The sequence below is a fragment of the Stegastes partitus genome, unplaced genomic scaffold, assembly GCF_000690725.1.
Source record: "Stegastes partitus isolate 25-593 unplaced genomic scaffold, Stegastes_partitus-1.0.2 Scaffold884, whole genome shotgun sequence".
Classification (NCBI taxonomy): domain Eukaryota; kingdom Metazoa; phylum Chordata; class Actinopteri; family Pomacentridae; genus Stegastes; species Stegastes partitus.
This window is the reverse complement of record NW_007578615.1, coordinates 247,024-254,948: the sequence shown is the minus strand read 5'-3', so window position 1 is coordinate 254,948 and position 7,925 is coordinate 247,024. Positions and strand designations below refer to the sequence as shown.

Below are 7,925 nucleotides of genomic sequence, written 5' to 3'. Positions count from 1 at the left end.
ACAGGCGTTTGTCTCCACAATGAAATCATGAAAGAAGCAAAGGTAGAATGTTGCCTTTTCTTTAACAATGATGACACTAATTTTTACATCAATTAATCTGATGTAACAAAGGCCCAGGAAATCAAGTACTTGATGCCCAGATTTCCTGCAGGAGGGTCGACAGACCTCTTGCTCAGTTTGTCTCCCTTAATATTATAATAAGATTTGGATTTTAAACTTGCAATAAAACATTTTTTTTTTTATGGGCATCGTCTTTAGTTTTGCTCATTAATCTGTGTTTTTGAAAGCAGCCCCGATCTGTCCGATTGCATAATAAAGAAACAGAAGTGAGGCCGCATACAACGAAGTAAGGAGCGCGTGTGTGCGAGCGTCGGCAGGCGCGTGGGTGTGAGTGACGGGAGGGAGGGGCGTTCTCGCCCGGAGCAGCGCGCGCACGGACGGTTGAGGAGAAGAGGAGCGCGGGGAACAGAGCACGCGCTCACAGCCCGCTCCTCTCCCCGTCATTAGTGCTGATTTATCTCCCGGACGATGCTGCTGCCGCCGCTCAGGTAAGATGCTAAACCGGTGTTTAGTTAACGAACAAACGTCTCCTTTTGTGAAAGCTTTCCAACCTGTGTGTCCCCTCCCGACTCCGGCTGCTGCCACCCCGCTCGGAGGAAAAAGGTTAATTGTTGCTAAAACAAAAACAGCTACTGGACGGTTTGTCTCAGCCCAAAACTTTCAACATCTGTCAAGGCCTTTCGGTTCCCAGAAGACTTCGAGTCGACGTCTGTACAAAAAAAATATGTACGTTTGAAGTTTTTGTTTGTTTATTTATTTTTTAAATTGACTTCTTTCACGGTTTCCGTTTTTTTTTTCTTCTTACCTGTCTGCTGTTGTCATTTCACTGTAAGTTGAGTCGGTGCATTTCGGGGTTACTTGAGCTAGCTTACGAGGCTACTGCCTTGAGCTGAGCAACTGTTGAGTTGGAGGTTCAAATCTGAATACGTGTGCGAACTCGCTGAGAATTTGATGAGGATTTCGTTATTGTAGATGACTACGAGCCAACATCACAGCCAAAGCTCTCCGACATGAGCTGAAAATGCTTCGTAAATGTCCCTTCTTCTAATGATTTTCACCGGTTTGTCGGTCTGTTACGAATTTATTACAACTGTGTGACTGCTTATCAAAAGATAGACAGTCCCTGATTGACCGGAATTAACTATGGCAGTGTTGCTGAAGCAGTGAATTTCTTTGCTTCAGTGCATTCATCCAAGTGTGAGTTTTTCTTTCTGTTAATTCTTTTGGGATGGACTTAAACTGAAGTCTATACAAGTCTATCAGTCAGCTTGTGTTGTCTTTTGCCAGTGACCTAGTGTTCTTCTAACTAAACCTGACCCCAAAACATTTTCAGGACAGGAAATGTTTTTTTTCTTTCCTTTTGCAAGTATGCAGAAGGGCTACTGTGTTGTCTGACGCTGACTTGAAGGAGTTTATCTCTTCATATCTCTTCCTAGAACAGTGTGCTCATTGGCTTCGCAGGACTGGTGCCTCTGTCAGAGTGCCTGTGCTGCTGATTTTGGTCTCCTTGTAAAAGCTGCCACATGAAGCGGAAGATTTTGAACAATAGAAATGTCACAAGATTATGGAGGATTTCTGTTTTATTGCAGCTGGTTAAATTGCGGTCCTGCTTCTTAGTTGGCTTTGTGTTTGTGAAATTCAGCATAATTTGACTAAAACAAGTCATACACAGGTTATACGTTCTTAATCTAATGTGAACTTGATATGGATGTCATGTGCACCTTTTGAATCGTGGCCAAGTACCACCGCATAGCTGTGCAGCCATACTGTTAGATGAAAGCAACAAGAGTCATTTTTAAGGAAATCAAAGTAGAAAATTCTGAAACTTAAATGATTGTTAAGTTTTTGAGATATTCAGATTTCTCCCACAATCCCAATAACAGGAATTTGAATTGGTTTTTGTTAACAGTGCTTACAACACAGAGAAATAACGCTGAGTAGTGTACATCTACCACTATTGTCTGTTCAAGGAATGGTCCTTAATTGGTTGAGATGTATGGTAAAGTGTCGGTGAGTCACAGTGTGTGTTGAGAGCCATACTTTCATTGGTATAAAATAAATATTTTGTTAAGTTTATGAGCCGTTAATGAACAGTTACTGATGCTTAATGTCAACCTCACATCTCATGTTTTTATGAAGCCCACACATTTATAATTTTGCCCATGTGTAAAACTGCAGCAGAGATGACGTGCTCATGTGAAAGCAGAGATCCTAACTCTTCCTACTAACATTTTAAGGACAATGATTACAGTGGCTGGTCAGTGCTCAACAAAATCAGTTTACATGCAATTAGTAGAATATGTCAATCAAACAGCTTACATACTCATGTCACCATACCATATACTGGCTTTGACTACAATTCCTCCTTGTGATAATGCATTACAAATAATTTGGGGGAGAATATGTAAACAGTATCACATGCCATTGTGGTCTTTCCCAAGTCTTCTGTGTAATTCCTTCGCTGTAACTTTTCCTGACCTGAGGTTGTAATGTACTCTTTTCCAGGTATTGTCATGTAGTTTATACACTGGATAAAGGGCAGTCTTGAAGTTTCTTTTACATGGTAATAGGAGCTGTAGCTGTACAAGTGTTTTGTGAAAAGATATCACATTTTGTTTCTTTTCTAAAAAATGTAAGTGGTGTTCTGCTGATTAAAGCTGTTTGCTTAACCCTAATGGCTATTGTTGTTTGCACTGCAAGCTGAATTCCTTGTTTGAATAGAATGGGAGTATAAAAAATGTGCGAACCCAGGGAATGGATGATAAATGCATTCCTGCGATTGTACTACAGAGCACAAAGATACATTTGGCTTCATGTTTCTGCTGATATAAAGAGCCGACACAGTGGCCCCAACTGCAAAAAGATGAGGGCTTGTGTGTGGTTGGTATCATTTCAGTATCATTTGGTTGATTACAAAGTTAATCCCTTTGTCAATTCTAGTAAATGGAGGTAGCTTGCTGGGTGACCAGTCGTTGTTTTTCATCACTTTAATTTAGTGACCATAAGGTCATAAAATCAAATGTACTTGAGTGGTGAGCATAACAAAACTGGTTTGTCAATGTCAGAGAGAAATCTGGTCAGAAATTAAATGGTAGAGGACACAGCGCATTGTTTTGATGTATGGAGATCATTTGTGTATAATGGATGTATAAGACTACATGATAGCTCTACAGTAGGTTAGGGTTAAATTCTTGGTCATGGATCAGCGGATCAGTGCACTGCTACAATGCCGGTGCCGTTTCATAGAAGGCTGTAATCTAAATTGTGACACATACATTGGCATTTGCCGTTGGTGTCCAATTATCCATTGTGATGCTGTGATGTATCTCATTTTGACACGATGGGAACCTTGTTGTGTTTGTGCATGTTATTACATTGATTTTACAGTTTGATGGAGCTGGACAGGGACCATCTGTTGTGGGTTGTGCAGTGTAGACACATACGTGCACACAAACAAAAAACCCCAGAACAGATCTGTACTGTTTAGAGTGACGACAGAGTCAGAGTCTTTCCTCAGTGTTGTTTTGTAACTAGTCTCTTAATAAGCATTGGTAGAGTTGTTTTGTGTATCTTTTTCCTCTATTAGGCGGCCTCAGCTGACCATATAGCCAGCGTAAAGAAGGTTTCCTAAGGGATGTTTAAGTACTTTCAGGGGTTTGTCAGTGAGGGTTGTCCAAAACTGAGCATTTCTTTTAGAGAATGTTTAATGTTCAGATTCTATATTAGTTGGGTGTACTGATGTGTTCTGTCCATAGTCAGACAGTGATGCGGTGGTGCAAAAAGGATCAGATGTTTTTGATTTTGGGGGACAATTGCGCATCAGTTTCATGAATCTTACCAGGCTTTGGCTGGTTCCTGACCGACTGCTGCTTTTCTATTCTGAACAAATGAAACAAGTGTTTGCTCTCTTTAGGTTGACTGTTAGGTTGACTCCTTTTGTTCGAAATGAAAAAACAAACCCATTAGTGGTCAAATTTGTTTCTATGCTCTATCATCAGTGCTAAACAGAATTGTGCTGACTCTCTGCTTGACAGTGACAGTGACCTTGACAGGAAATATGGGGAACCTCCACAGGAAATGCAAATGTGAGTCTTGCAGGCTTTCTTTAGAAATGGGCTTGCGCTCTTCTTTTGTACGACTTTCAGAATCTTTCTTGTTCTCGTTTCTGGTATACCGTTTTGAAGAATGGTTTCTTTTCCAACAACAGATGCAGTTCTAACTATAGCAAATCACAAGACCATATCTGATTTGTGCAGTACTAATGCAGTAAACCCTATTACCTCCCAAACACTATTATTTTTGAAGTACATGTGTGATCTGTATTTTAGACTGTTGAGAAGAGATGTGCATCAGGATAAATAAACCTACTGTCCTTCTTTAAAGTTGAATTCTTTATTCCTATCTTTGTTTTAGTAGAGAAACACCATCCTGTTCTCCCCTCGATAAACACACTCACACAGCCAGACAGGGTTGCTCACTTAATGAGCATTTTCTGTTATTAGACCTCATGATGTTTTCCAAATGCTTCTAGCCACTCACCAAGCTGATGAATTCTCCAGTTTCACCCCTTTCTCCCATCTTCCTATTCTCATTTTTCATCCTCACTTTCTCTCATCCACTTCCAAGCAGACTCTCTGCTGTCTCCCCTTCAGGCTTGAAATGAGGAGGGCTCTTCTAGATGGACAGTGCTAATCCCTGAACACACACTGGGGACTAATCGGACTCATTAACTCCAACTCTGGTGCTTCCAGCTAGATATCAGCACTAATCCTTTTTCGGCACAGCCTTTGCCATGCATGTTCTAAATGCTCATCTTTCTGTTTTCCTATGCTGCTTTTCCTTGAGAGACATACAAACTTGCTGCATAAAGTGATTTTTGCAGTGCTAAAGTGAAGTTGTTTAAGGAAACACAATGGTCAGCTTTTAGCTTCAAATGTCATATCTAAATTATTTATGACATAATGTATTCATAATACACGTTTCACAACAGGTGTCACGTCAGAGGTTTTTAAGGCATACATGTAAACACAGCTATAAAAAACAGAGCAAAAACAGTGGTCATCAGATCATTGGTCAGTGATTCAGGCCACTTACTGTCATGCACACCGGAACCACCAAGCTCTCCAGATTGTTTTCACACTGCTTAAGCATGTTTGATCTATTTAAAGTGAACCTAACATCATCTCAGTACTTTCTAGTCGAAGCACGTGAGGCCATAGAGCGTGTGATGGAGATGACTTTCACTTTTGGCGATGAATCTGTCCATCTTTCACTACCGAGATCACTTTGCATATGGTGTGCTGTGAAATCGTAGGATGCTCCCTGCTGTAGGAAAACAATGAAAATGAGCTGGATGCCACTGGGACCAGTTCTCGAAAGTCATACAAGGTTCAAAGGTTTCTGTCCTTGACGTCATCAACTCTGCAGGAGACTCAGTTTCTCTGTTTAAATGTCCAATGGAATCCATGAGCAAGCACTTCTATTTTTTTCTATGTTTAATGCTTATTTTTCTTATCCTAGATCCTTGACAGTTGTAAAGACAAGACTACAAACCATGTGAATTCATGCTGCTAAAGTTAGTGATGTAAACTTAATAAAAACACAATTAAGACTTACCTCCACACATTTTAGTACAACTGTTCACTTAGTTTCATTATAGAACCCTTTACTAGACGGATAACACATGCTGACTGTCTGGTGGTCTGTTCTTTTTGCAAAGTCACATGTACTTCTTTATGTGATTAAAGTCATTTTAGAATGATTCCCACCAATTTGCCAACACCATGTTACTAGACAAGACCTGTGTCCATTCTTTCCCAGGTCTAACAAATGTTATGTTCAAGGCTTCCTTTTTAATTGCAATAGAGTTTGACGTACGGCTGCTCCAAATTACATTATGCATGACTGTTACAGTGTCTGTATTACGTTTTATGGTAGTGTGAGCCGGAAATATAATTTTATGGTTTGACAAATTGCATGTGAATAATAAAAAGGATCATTACAGGAACTGTCAGTCCCCGCAGACTTAATCAGTTTGGTCATTGTAATGGCACAGTTTCAAGGAAGTGCAGCCAAACCAAAGTAAATGCAAGCTTAAAATCATTAAAGGGAAAAGGTGTTAAGACAACCTGAAGAACACTCTACTACACCTGGACACCTGGTATCCTCTAGTTCATATGTGACCTGTATTTCATATATTCATTAATGTAAATTAAATAAAAGAAACATCCTTAGGCTGAAGTATTTGCAAATCTGCAAAATACAAGATTTCTCTTGAAAAGCTTCTTCAGACTCTACTCCTTAAGCAATAACTAGAGCAGCAGCTGGAGCATCATTGATGGGAGAGCAATGGTTTTAAAGAGAAAAAGAAAGCCTAATGTGGGTCGCCATACTTATAGAAGGTAGTGTCCGCTTACTGTTGTTGTTTGTAAAAGATCAGTGCGATGGGATGCCATGGAGAGCCATTAAATAAAAGCTTGTCCTATTTGTCGAATATTTCAATTAATAAACTTTTGTGAAAAAACTCATTCCAATCTGTCTTTAGTAGTTAGGTGATAAAATGTCTTTTGATGTATGCAGAAACTCAAAATGAATCCATCCATCCATTATCTATCCATCATCTATACACCGCTTAATCCTCACTAGGGTCGCAGGGGGGCTGGAGTCTATCCCAGCTGACTTAGGGTGAAGGCAGGGGACACCCTGGACAGATCACCAGTCTATCACAGGGCTACACTTAGAGACAGACAACCAAGCACACTCACATTCACACCTACGGACAATTTAGAATCACCAATTAACCTTAACATGTTTTTGGACTGTGTGGGAGGAAGCTCGAGAACCCGTAGAGAACCCACGCTGCACGGGGAGAACATGCAAACTCCATGTATAAAGATCTTGGGTGTCCTCACCGGGATGCGAACTGGTGACCTTCTAGCAACGATGCTAACCACCTAGCCACCTTGCAGCCCTTAAAGTGAATCATTAAGTGAATTATTTATGACCAAAAATATAGAAACAATCGTATATTCAGACTCCTAGATCTTGTCTAAAATGCCTATAATGAACTGGTGCTGGATAACTTGTTGACAGCAGAATGTTTTGAGGTCACATGAATACATACAGAATGACCTTGTGTGTCTAACTTCTTGATGGTATACTGTGTCGAACGTTGGAATACCCTGCAGCCAACATGAGCCAGTGCATGCCTCCTGTGAATGCTTGTTGAGTGTGGATGGTGCAGATGTGTGGGTGTCTTGCTCTCTCTCTTTTTTCCCCATTTCATTTTCAGTATATTGTGCTTGCTGTGGTTCAAGGACATTATGTAATGCTTATGAGAGCACCTCATCTGGAGAAGTGCCATTGAGACGCAGATTTTGCAGAACTCACTTTAGAAATGAAAAACTTACCTGTGAAAGACATTAGTAACTAAGGACACTGAATGGAGAGGAGAATGTGCAGTATAACCAATAAACAGCTCCAAGGCATCAGTATTCTTTGTAACTCTTATAGCCTGTATGGAAGATTTTAGAAGGATTTTTAGTGAGGTTCGTGAGTCAGTTAATATTTGTGGAGATTTTACTAATGCTATTTGTCTTATAGTGATTTTATATTTACTCTAAAGATAAACTTTTCATGTAGTGCTTACCAAGTGTGACATTTTGTAGTTGTTTAGTTAGGACACAGGGCTGCACTTGGTGTATGCTGTTTTGTGTTGTTATTGTATGCGCATGTGCAGTCTTTCAAAAGTGTGTCGTATTTGCCTGCCACAGGGAGGCTTTCGGCACTTTGCTGTTTCAACAAGCCACTCATTGTGCTTGGCTGGTTAATGAGTGATTAGCCAGGATTGGCTCTCTGTATGAAAA

General features: G+C 40.2%; 1 protein-coding gene across 2 annotated transcripts in view; it reads left to right on the top strand.

Moving 5' to 3' along the window:
- The first annotated feature begins 445 nt into the window (after positions 1 to 445).
- Positions 446 to 7,925, top strand: part of adcy7 (adenylate cyclase 7) — a 59,088-nt gene continuing 51,608 nt past the window's right edge. For both annotated transcript variants that reach the window (XM_008293407.1, XM_008293406.1), the window contains exon 1: positions 446 to 548. The gene's annotated coding sequence lies outside the window, so the exon portion shown is untranslated. The remainder of the gene's footprint in view (positions 549 to 7,925) is intronic.